Source organism: Eumetopias jubatus, unplaced genomic scaffold, assembly GCF_037043125.1.
Source record: "Eumetopias jubatus isolate StellerSeaLion01/CBP00866 unplaced genomic scaffold, mEumJub1_p1.0 scaffold_11, whole genome shotgun sequence".
Taxonomy (NCBI): domain Eukaryota; kingdom Metazoa; phylum Chordata; class Mammalia; order Carnivora; family Otariidae; genus Eumetopias; species Eumetopias jubatus.
This window is the reverse complement of record NW_028274817.1, coordinates 22,632,119-22,645,067: the sequence shown is the minus strand read 5'-3', so window position 1 is coordinate 22,645,067 and position 12,949 is coordinate 22,632,119. Positions and strand designations below refer to the sequence as shown.

The 12,949-nt window shown below is 33.6% G+C and overlaps 1 non-coding gene across 1 annotated transcript; it reads left to right on the top strand.

The window, feature by feature from the left end:
• The first annotated feature begins 11,635 nt into the window (after positions 1-11,635).
• On the top strand, positions 11,636-11,742 carry LOC114223774 (U6 spliceosomal RNA). Its single transcript, XR_003612240.1, has one exon. It is a non-coding gene; the product is annotated as a U6 spliceosomal RNA (small nuclear RNA).
• Positions 11,743-12,949: the final 1,207 nt, after the last annotated feature.

Genomic DNA, 12,949 nt, shown 5'->3' with positions numbered 1-12,949 from the left:
CAAAAATTAAAGGCATACTAAAAGACAAAAAACACAATTTGAAGAGAAAGAGCAAGCATTAGAATCAGACTCAGATACAGCAGAGATGTTGAAATGATCAGACTGGGAACTAAAAGAAAAAAAAACAAAACACTGATTAGAATGCTTGGGGTGCTAATGAAAAAAAGTGGACAACATGCAAGAGCAGATGGGTAATAAAAACAGGGTTGGAAAATCTAAGACACAATCCAAAATAAATAGTAGGAATCAAAAACACCATAATGAAAATGAAAAACGCTTTTGGTGGACTCACCAATAGACTGGACACAGCTGAGGAAAAATCAATGATCTTGAAGAAATAGTGATAGAAACTTCCATAATTGAAATATAAAGAAAAAAATGAATGAAAAAGACAAAAAATAATATACAAGAACTGTGGACAAAATACAAAGGTATAACATATGCATAAGGAGAATATCAGAGAAAGAGAAGAAAGGAAAGGAAAGGAAAGGAAAGGAAAGGAAAGGAAAGGAAAGGAAAGGAAAGGAAAGGAAAGGAAAGGAAAGGAAAGGAAAGGAAAGGAAAGGAAAGGAAAGGAAAGGAAAGGAAAGGAAAGGAAAGGAAAGGAAAGGAAATACTTCAAGCAATAATGATTGAGAATTTCCCAAAATTGATGATAGAAACCAAACTACAAATCCAGAAGTCAGAGAATGTCAAAGAGGATAAAAGACCAAAAAATCTGCACTTAAGCATATCGTATATACAAACTGCAAGAAATCAAAAACAAAGAAACACTCTTGAAAGAGTCCAGAGGTGGGGGGGGACTTACATAAAGAAGAAAAAGGATAAGAATTACATTAAACTTCTCTTCAGAAACTATGCATGCAAGCAAAACATGGAGAGAAATATTTAAAGTATTTTTTAAAGGATCACTTCCCTAGATTTCTGTGTGCAACAAAATTATGCTTCAAAAGTGAAAGAAAAATACAGACTTTCTCAGACAAAAAAAGAAATTAAGGATTTTTTTTTTTTGCCAGAGGATCTGCCTTGAAATAAAGGTCAAAAGTTCTTCACAGAGAAGGTGATGATATAGGTAAGAAACTCAAATCTACATAAAGAAAGAAAAAGCATTAGAGAAGGTATTAAAGTAAAATTATCTCTCTTATTGTTAACTGATCTAACAGCTAATAATTTGTTCAAAATAATAACAACAATGTATTTAGTACTTACAGTTTATAGATAAGTGAAATTAATGAGAGTAATATTATAAGGGACAGGAGAAAGAAATTGAGAATATGAGGTATTTGTACTACTTAAGAAGTGATATGTTATTTGAAAGAGAACCTGGGTTAGCTGTAAGTGTATATTGCAAGTATGAAGGCAACCATTAAAAAAAGTGGGAGTTACATGCTTCCATTTATGAAATGAATAAATCATGGGGATGAAAGTTAAAGCATAAGGGATATAGTCAATGGTATTATAATAGTGTTGTATGGTGACAAATGGTAGCTACTTGTGGTGAGCATAGATAATGTACAGAGTTGTCAAATCACTATGTTGTACACTTGAAACTAATGTAATATTGTGTGTCAACTAGACCAATAAAATAAAATAAAATTACTGAATTGAAAAAATATTCAAAAATATATAAATTACATGTTAAGAGGAGAAAAAAATTGAATCATGCAAAATAATTAAAACCATAAAAGGCAGAAAAAGAGTGGAAGATAAAAATAAAAGGAACATAGAACAAGGACAATGAATAGAAAAAGTAGAAAAGAGTAACAAATATGGTAGATGTTAATCTAACCATATATACAATCATTTTAAATATAAATGGTCTAAATACACCAAAATTGAAAAAACTGATATAAAAGAAATAGGTGAATCTACTATTGAAGCTGGAGATCTTAACACACCTCTACCTGTAACTGAAAGATCCAGCGTGCCGAAAACTAGTAAGGACATAGTTGAATTGAACAGCATCATTAATCAACTGATTATAATTGACATTTTTAGAATACTATATTAAAAATTAGCAGAATACATATTCTACTCAAACTCACACAGAGCATTCACCAAATTGACCATATTTAATCCATAAAACATACCTTAACAAATTTAAAAGTATAGAAATCACACAAGGTATGCTCTTAGACCACAAGGGAATTAAACTAGAAATCAAAAACAAAAATATAGGTAGAAAACCTCAAAATACTGTAATTTAAACAACACACTTTTTTTTAAGATTTTATTTATTTATTTGACAGAGAGAGAGACACAGCGAGAGAGGGAACACAAGTAGAGGGAGTGGGAGAGGGAGAAGCAGGCTTCCCGCTGAGCGGGGAGCCGGATGCGGGGCTCCATGCGGGGCTCCATGCGGGGCTCGATCCCAGGACCCTGAGATCGTGACCTGAGCCGAAGGCAGAGGGTTAATGACTGAGCCACCCAGGAGCCCCTAAATAACACACTTTTAAATAACCTTGGTAGTTCATGCCCATTCAATTCATGTTCATCCATTGTAATTGAAAATTCCACTCACTAGAAAACATAATTTGTTTGCCAAATAACCTACAGTTAATGAATATTCATTAGAATATGTTGCTCACCCCTTCCTTTGAACCAACACTAACATAGCATCCATTTTTGGAGATGGGCAAGAGAAAAACTTGTTTTTCCCAATTTTTCTTAGTGTAATTTTACTTCTTCAGCATTGAAACATTCCTTTCCAAGTTGGTCAAGCTGTGATTTTCTTAATTACCTCCTGGGAATCAACGCCTCAAATGGTAGCCACTGGCTGCTTAATAACTTCTTAAATTATATTTCTCACGCCATGTAAGCCTAAATGATTTCACTAGTAATTATTATCTTCACCAGTTCCTTTCTGGATGTCTTCAGCTCTATTCTTGATGGCTGCCAAAACACTATCCAGTTCACCTTTACCTTGGGACTTTTCTTTTCCATATATTTTCCTTGTTCTGTAACAGTTTCTACAATATGTTTGCATTTTTGCTGCTGATGCTGCTATTGTCATTTAGTACAGTATTAAAGGTAGTAGTTCAGTTTGAGAAATCCAAGTTGAGAATTGTGGGGACATTTTTAAGATTCTTTCAAACCTGAACTTCTATTATTCTTTGATACTTTGTGAATAGAGAATTAAAAGACTGGGAAACTGGAAAAAGACACAAGGCCTTTCACTGACTTTATTTATTTGACTCTTCCTAAGTAGCTGCAATATGTCAGGCACTATTCTAGGTACTTTACAACGTTTGGGTTGAAGCATTCAGATAATGCTTAACTGTAAATAAATATTAAAGAATGGGAGCTCATCAATGAAGAAATAAATGAAAGAAGGTCATGAGATCACTCTTGCTAGAAATTATTACGATTACAATACTCATTTGTCTAAACTAGTTTAGAGATAGTCTCACCTGAAGGCAAGGAAATCGACCAGACAAGCTCTCAAGACATGCTGCAGCCCCAATCCATAATCTTCCAATAAAATAGACATTGATCTGAACGCTTGATCCTTGTGGGTTAGAGCAGAGGAAGAAACATTGCCATACCAATTTAGAGAAAATAAATTTGTTTTGATAGGTTTATTCTCTTTTCATTTAATTTTTCCCTTCAGACACTTTTTTTATTCCTTTTATTGAGTTTGTTTATATAGCAAGGCCATGGTATTGAGCTCCTTTCCCCTGAAACTTTTTTAAAGGGATGCTGTGATGGCTCAGAAGTTCAATCGGGTTTAAATTAATTTTTGCAAATTGTGTGCGCATAGCAGAGTTTCTCAAATACCTCTTTTTTTATTTTTTTTAAAGATTTTATTTATTTATTTGAGAGACACAGAATGAGATAGAGAGCACAAGAGGGAAGAGGGTCAGAGGGAGAAGCAGACTCCCTGCTGAGCAGGGAGCCCAATGTGGGACTCGATCCGGGGACTCCAGGATCATGACCTGAGCCGAAGGCAGCCGCTTTAACCAACTGAGCCACCCAGGCGCCCCTCAAATACCTCTTTTTAAAAATGAATTATTTGATTATTTAAGCCAGGAGACAGAAAACAAAATGAATAGGAAAGAAAAACTTACATTCTAAAAATGAAATGAAACCTAATAAGGTTTCAAGTGGTTATTAGTATCAACTCTTTAAGAAACAAGCATTTGATATGAATCTCATACTGTGCTTCTTAGCTTATGGCAGAAATAATATTAACTTTAGATGTGTATCTACTAATAATTATGTTGATTCTATTTATTATCATGTGGTTTTGACCTTTGTGCAATACCATGATATATTGTTATATCCAAAAGAGCTTATTATAAATTTAAATTCCCACTAGCTATCTAGAATTGCTAAACAATTATTTGTTTACCCTTAGTTAGTATATTACTTTTCATTTAATATTAATTCTTTCAAGATAGGAAGAAAACATATAATTTCAATAAACTAAACCTAAATGCTAAGTGTATATTGCATCTGACTCTGATTTCTCTTCTAGCTTTGACATTGGTCTGTTCCTTATGTTGTCTTTCTACCCAGACTCATCAGTTCCTTTTGGTTTTATTTTTTTAGCAAAAGAATGACACATATGAAATTTCTATTTTATTTTTTATTTTTTTTTAAAGTTTTTAAGATTTTTATTTATTTATTTGACAGAGAGAGACACAGTGAGAGAAGGAACACAAGCAAGGAGTGGGAGAGGGAGAAGCAGGCTTCCAGCCGAGCAGGAAACCCAATGCGGGGCTCGATCCCAGGACCCTGAGATCATGACCTGAGCCGAAGGCAGACACTTAATGACTGAGCCACCCAGGTGCCCCTGAAATTTCTATTTTAAAAGGATTTCTGGAATTTTACTCAGCTTCAGATTTCTAAGCAAATTTTTCCTCTTAAAGGCCAATTACACCTAATGTTGAATTTCCTTTTATTCAAAGATATTTCCCAATCTGTCCTAAAAATAATAACACCAACTATAGCATTATTGGTTCACAAACTTGAGAGTTTCTTGAGTGAAATCTGAAAGTGGCCCCTGTACTCAGAGGGCAAGGAGAAAAGGAAGAAAGAGGCAGACCATTCCAGATTGGTAGGTGGCAGGTTTAATAAGCAAAGAAACTTATATACAACACTTGTCTTTGGTGGCCACAAGAAGAGTAAATCTCTGCACCTGCCACCAGAATCTTATGTGTTCATATAGTGGCCTTAATGGGTTTCAGTCATATATACCATTCAGATGGTCTCAACAACACCTTACCCTGTCAAGGTTACCTCCTTGAAACAGCTCCTAGTGTGGGAATAGTGGGTGGAATGTACATTCCAAGGATAGAAGAGAAGGTAAGGAGACTCTAATTCCCTTGGTCCAACTCAGAGTTCAACAAGCAGTCACATTGTCTCAACGACCTCTTCCAAAAAGCATCAAAACACAAACACACATACATGTAAAACACATTTTTGAGTGTTCTGTTTTCTTTTATTCATTAATACAGTATATGATTTATTTGAATATTTTATAATCCTTTGTCAATAAAATCAATCATAAGGGGAAAACAGGCTGAAAATATAAGGAAACAAATAATTGATGTATTTCATAGCTTAAATAAAATAAATATTAAAACACAAAATACACTGTATAAAGGGGTGGTACAATAAAATGAAACTCAAAGAAGTCAGCACCTAAATTGAAAATATGTAAATTGGGAAGTGAAATAATGATTAGAAAACACCAATATTATAAAATACAAATATTGGCTTTTTATTAAAAGGAAAAATCCATTTAGATACTCTCTGAGCATACATTGATATAGTCTCTTTTCAGTTTAATCTTTTTTTTTAAAGATTTTTATTTCTTTATTTGCCAGAGAGAGAGAAAGCACAAGCAGGGGGAGAGGCCTGCAGAGAGAGAAGCAGGTTCCCCGCTGAGCAAGAAGCCTGATTCAGGACTCCATCCCAGGACCCTGGGATCATGACCTGAGCTGAAGGCAGACACTTAACCGGCTGAGCCACCCAGGCATCCCAGTTTAACTAATCTTTTTGAGTAATTATAATGTTGCAGGTTCTGTGCTAAGTAACAAAGACACAAAGATTAATTAACAGGTTAAAAATTAAGAGGAGGAAGCAGAAATCAATGCATTGCTAAACATCTTCATAATCATCATGCAATCTACCTTATACTGAACTTTTACTTTGCATTTTTTATTTATTCTCATAATTACTCATCACAACCTTATGAGGCAGTTATGTTTTTATGCCTGTTTTATAAATGAGGATACTGAGGCTTAGAGAAATTAACAAAATTCTCAAGGTTAAAAAAGACCAAAGCTAGGTCTTTTTGAATCCATGTGGCAATTTTACATAGTACAGTACCTGGTATATAGAAAACATTCTTTAAGTATTAACAATTTTACCATGCTTATTATTATTACTGTTATTGTCTTATTATGTAAGTATCAGAAAATTAAAAAAATCTTTATAACAATAAATGTGATTACAGATTTCTGCAAAAGATGCCTTGGTAGAATGTTGACTTTGGTTTTTTCATATTTACCTATAAATTATTAAGGAGGCTTTTGAATAAAAAAAATTAAAATAAAACTTGAAATATCTGATGACTTGCATGGGGCCTAAAAATAGGTTGAAGAGTAACAAATATGTTAGTCCACTCCCCAGCTTGGTAAGCTTTAAACATTATTATCAGTATTGTCAATATTAATATTATTATATCATTTGAAATAACATATTTTGATACTTTGTAGCTAATATTTCTACTTGACAACATGAAAAGATAAAGACTGGCCTAATCGGTATGCCAGTTTATTAAATATTGAAGGTTTATTTTCACATTTGTTGTTAATAAAAACAAAGACATGCTGAAACTTTAACACAGGGTAATGAAGACATGTTGAAACTATAACACAAGGTAACATGAAGTTTGTTAAAATATTAGAATAGGGGCACCTGGGTGGCTCAGATGGTTAAGCGTCTGCCTTCCGCTCAGGTCATGATCCCAGGGTCCTGGGATCGAGTCCCACATCGGGCTCCCTGCTAGGCGGGGAGCCTGCTTCTCTCTCTGCCTCTGCCTCTCTCTCTCCCTCTCTCTCTCTCTGACTCTCATGAATAAATAAATAAAACATTTAAAAAATAAAATAAAATATTAGAATATATTGTAATAAGTAGAAGGGAAAGTTGTAAAAATGTCTAGGTAAAAGAGAAACCTATCTATATAAGAAAAACAGGGGGCGCCTGGGTGGCTCAGTTGTTAAGCGTCTGCTTTCTGCTCAGGTCATGATCTCAGGGTCCTGGAATCAAGCCCTGCATCAGGCTACCTGCTCGGCGGGAGGCCTGCTTCTCCCTCTTCCACTCCCCCTGCTTGTGTTCCTGCTCTTGCTGTCTCTCTCTCTGCCAAATAAATAAATAAAATCTTAAAAAAAAAAAAGAAAATGAGAACTCTAAATTAAAAAAAAAAGAAAAACAGTATATATAGGTGAAGAAAACACTAAAAAAATCCAATATTTATTATTTTTTATTTTTTTAAAGATTTTATTTATTTATTTGACAGAGAGAGAGAGAGAGAACAAGGAGGGGGAGCAGCAGAAGGAAAGGACAAGAGAGAGAGATAGGCTCCCCACTGAGCAGGGACCCCAAAGCTGGGCTTGATCCCAGCACCCTGGGATCATAACCTGAGCTGAAGACAAATGCTTAACCAACTAATCCACTCAGGTGTCCCCCACCAATCCAATATTTAGATATATTTTGTCATTTTAAAATTATTACTATAATTATTTTAATCTGGAGAACTTAAAATGCATTCTGTTTTTCCATTGCTAACATATTTCTGTGTTTCATGTCATCTTATTAAGGGGAATTTAGAAATTCAGGGAAGAAATTTAAACTTTCTTGTCTCTAAGAGAGCTCTTAACCAAGTTTTGGAGTTCACTTGTTCATTAATGATAAACTCTCCTCCACCAAGATATAGAATATTAAGAAATCGTTGGCAGTGACAACACTCCATTGAGTAATTTGAAACTTGCCTTCCAGTTGGGCTGATGTGATTAATTAACCCATCAGCAAGCTCAGCTGTCTGATGAACAGTAGCTGTGTAGCACTGAATCTCAAGGAGAACTTGAACTTTTCGAGGATCTTGAACTGAAATTTCTTCTCAGACAAGTGGCCTAATTGAATTTCAATGAATTGGAAATCAAAGCTTTCTAGACTTTTTAATTTGTTAGTACAATTCTCTTATTTTTAACATTTTTCCTCTTAAGTGTTACAAGTGTGTATCAGATCATATATCGTGAAATCTTTGGAGATCCAAACTTCCCAGAATAAAATTGTTTGCCTTATTTTAAATCAACTTTATTGATGAGGCTCATTTACACTCTTATTAGTAACTGTTCATTACTCTTATTTGCAGGTTACTATATTAAAATAATAGAAACAATTTTTTTAAAGGTGTACAACATTAGGTTGTATACTTGTTATTAAATGTTCGTCTGAAAACCAATGCAAAAAAGACACCTGGTGACTTGTTGACAATAGAGATATGTTTTAATTCAGATAGATTGAATTAGAGGCATGAAGTTTGTTTTGAAAATCATCTCAGGGGATTTAAATCCATAGCTAGCTTTGTAAACATAAAGAACTTTAGTGATGGTTTAAGTTTCTTTGAGTAATGGCACATTGTGATTTAAAATCTATTTTCATCTGTCTGTCTGTATTTTTATTAAGAATTTACTGAAACTGGGGCACCTAGCTGGCTCAGTCAGTAGAACATGTGACTCTTGATCTCAGGGTCATGAGTTTGAGCCCCACGTTGGGTATAGAGATTACTTTAAAAAATTTTAAATTTAAATGTAAAAAAGGAATTTACTGAAACTTCAACAATCTGTCCTATTCAGAGGTTCCATGTGATTTATCAATTGTAATTGAAATATATACTAACATTCCAACAATTCTAAGGAATTTACTAAGTTAACAACATGACACTTCCTCTATCCATAAAGTGATTATACTTAAAGCATCTTATACTGTTGGTTGAAACTCAGTTTAAACACAAGAACAGAAATAACTGCCACAGTGGATGAAGCAAGTGTTCTAATACAATATCTCTCTTAAAGTGGATCTGAGGTATTTATTGTGAAAACATATGTGCTATTATCCATAGTGTCAACTACATTGGAAAAGTAGGTCCAGTAGAACATAATTTCTCTTAGCAGTATAGAGCTGCATTAAAAACTTTACCTCTGTGGTTGAAACTGTAGGTTAGCTAACACTAATGCCCATTTCCCAAATGTTTATACCCTACTTACTTCCAGTTTATAAGAAGTAAAAGCTAAATACTTTTTAATTCAGTCTCATTTGTAGCTAAGGGTCAAGTAATGAGTTCTGGCAAAATAAGCATTTAGATGGATTAGGATATAAATGGGATGTCTGGAAATATGGCAACTTGCAATCTTGTGGGAAAGGACAATAGAATCAGAAATGCCAGCCTGCCTATATTGAGTGAGTGAACCAGCTCCCATAGCAAAAAAATATGAAACGTCTTGTTATTTGAGAAAACTGTGTCCTTTATGACACAGTGTTATTTAGATCTTCTCTTGCAACCAAAAAAGTTTCTACCTAATATAATGTCCAAACATCCCTAATTTAGCCCATTCAGTCATGTAAGAATCAAAGTCATCTTGCTTCATTTAAAAAGGAGTAAGTTTCTAGAGATTTTATTTCTGAAAAACTGAAATACATAGTCAATACTACAATCCTTGAATATTTAAAGTGTTGTTCTTTATGGAATCTTTTCCACCAGTGATTGCTAATCATTAAGGTTAGAACACAATATTCTCATAATAGAATAATATTCATATATCCAGCTCATTGTATAAGTCTTTGTATTAGTTAATCTATGTAATGATCATTACACATAAAGTCCATCTGCACTCATAATGTGTGTTTTGCCTCGATGTTTAAGCATCTAAAGGTGATTCCAAAGTTGCCCAATGTGTGTGTGTGTGTATTTGTTTTTAAACATCAGCCCCTGATACTCTGAGATAAGTGATATAATCATTTATTTTTGCTGCAAATGCTTAGCTTATTGATTCTTTGGCATTAGTCAAAGAGAGAGTGATTAGAAAACAGTTCTTATGCACTTCCAGTAAGAATCTAAAACAAAAGTGAAAAAGAAGGAAACATCACAATTTCTCTTAATAATTCATGATAGCCATGTATAGCGACATCTTTCTTTTCTTAAATTACTTGTGCTCTAATTTCATTCACTTCCCCCCTTTTTTTGTACAATTTTCAGAACAGGTAACTATCTGATCAGCAGCATTTGTATTCTTCAAGCTAGTTACTGGTGCTGCAACCAGTAGATGTTAATGTAGAGAACTGAATGAAAATAAAAAGAATAGGCATGATTTCTTTTCTTTTTCATCTTTTTTTTTTGGATATCATGTAAAATTCTGTTGAAGTGACTATATAATTTTTCAATACTTTATTTTAATATCATGGAATTTCTTTTCCACATATATAGAACTTATATGAGCTAAGTAATATTGAGAGGTCCCTTAACATTTGTCAAATACCAGATGTGACAATTTGTAAATGACATACATTTTTATGCATGAAAATAACTCAAAACAAAATGCTGAAGCCACTTTAAGTAGGTAAAGGATGCTTACTAAAGCATACATTTAAAGGAAGGGATTGATAATGATCAATAATTGTGGTGCTAGGTACTTTCTCATACACATAATACTGAAAAGAATAGCACTATTATAATTACTATTTTAGAGTAGCTTGGAAAGGCTAAGGTACACACTCAATGCCACATAGCTAGTTAATGGAAAAGCCTGGTTTTAGACCCTATATGATATCAGAGTCAGTGTTGTTTTCACAGGCCCTTGGAAGTTTTCTTTTTCACCTTTTTCAGAGTTTCTGTTTTTAGAAAAAGTTCGACTATTCAAAACTTTAAATGTATTTGGCTTAGATTAATATTAAGCCAGCTCACACTTAATAGATGGTCAATTTTTAAAAAATATTTGCTAAAATAAAAGGTATTTTAGCCATGCCTAGCTTAGAAACTATAAAATTTAGTGATCACTTCCAGTGTAATATGTGTATATTGTCCATTTTTCTTTGGTAAAAGTCAATATCTTATAAGGTTTAGAGCATGTGTTCTGGAGTTGTCCTCCTAGAGGTGAAATTTTGGTTCTGTCACTTACTAGCTCTGTAACTCAGAGAAGAATTTAATCTTTTGTGTTCAATTTTCTCAAATGTGCAATATTAGTAATTATTGGACTTATTCTTGATTTCTTATTTTCTTCTGGGCAGGCCAAACTCTTTGGAATAATGAAAAGAATAAGAAATTGATCTAAGCAACAGACTGTTTAAATAATCCATTACCAAGACATGAAGAGAGTGAGCATCTTCCATTTCTCAGTCATTAGTTTCATTCTTAGATGTGCATTGGTGAAGCAATGGTATTATATAACCATCAGACTTTACTAATTTATATTTTTTATGTAAGCTTCATGCCCAGCATGGAGCCCAATATGGGACTTGAACTCAATGACCTTGAGATCAAGACCTGAGCTGAGATCAAGAGTCAGATGCTTTACTGACTGAGCCACCCAGGTGCCCCAACCATCAGACTTTAAAAATACACTAGTTTGTGCTCACTTTGGAAGCACATATGCTAAAGTTGGAATGACACAGAGAAGATTAGCATGGCCCTTGTGCAAGGATGACAAGCAAATTCATGAAACATTCCATATTTTTGGAGAAATATATATAAATACCATATGATTTCACTTATATGTGAAATTTAAGAAACACTACAAATAACTGGAAAAATAAGAGAGAGAGAGAGAGAGAGAGAGAAACAGACTCTTAACTTTGGAGAACAAACTGATGGTTAACAGAGTGGAGGTGGGTGGAGGGATGGGTGAAATAGATGATGGGATTCAGGAGCGCAGTTGTTGTGATGAGCCCTGGGTGTTGAATTACACTGTATATTAACTAACTGGAATTAAAAACTTAAAAACATACACTGGTTTGACCAAAGTTGTGACTGGGGGAGTAACAAGTCTGCAGGTTTCTAGTGTGGTATGGGAAAAACAACAAATGAGTCAGGAAGTAATTCCCGAGTTTTAAGATAAGTTTTGAATGAAGGGTAACTTTGACCTAGACAAAGAAGGAAAACATATATTAGGTAAGAGGAATATGATATATAAAAGTCTACAGAAATAAACCACCATAATATCATTTTTGAAGAAATACAAGTAAATATGGGTGGATGGTGCACAAATTACATGTGGCAGGACATGAAAGTAGAAGGATAGGTAGGGATTGAATCATTAAGGGTATTGGTGTCAAACTAAAAATTCATTCTTTATATTTAAAGTGACTGGAGCAGAACCAGATTAGAAGCAATGAGACCATTTAAGAGACAATGATAAGAATCTAGGCAAAAGACAGTAAACATATCAGAAAAATCCCTTTATGTTTGTATGTTTGAATGTATCTAATGAAACTAGGGGAAAGAAGGAATGGAAGAAGAAACAAGACTACCATTTTACTACCAAGGGAATCAGGTTGGTGGGAAGGAAAAATACTATTCATGTTATTTGATTTGGTATAGTAGGCATGTTTTATTTTTCTAAAAGAATTGTATAAAAAGTCAATAAATTAGAAGCTTATTTATTATTTTTTCTGCTTAAAATATATGTACATCATCTCACTCTAAATTTGCAGTTACATTCTATTGTTCACATACACAAGATAAAGAATGACTACCTATATTTTAGCTATTGCTACTTGTGCTTTTCTTGTCATATCAAAAAATAAAGTTGCCAAGACCAATGTCAAAGAGCTTTTTCTCTGTTGCCTTCTAGGAGTTTACAGTTTCAGGTCTTATGTTTAAGTCTTTAATACACTGTGAATTAATTTTTGTGGATGGTATGTGATAGGGGTCCAATTTAATTCT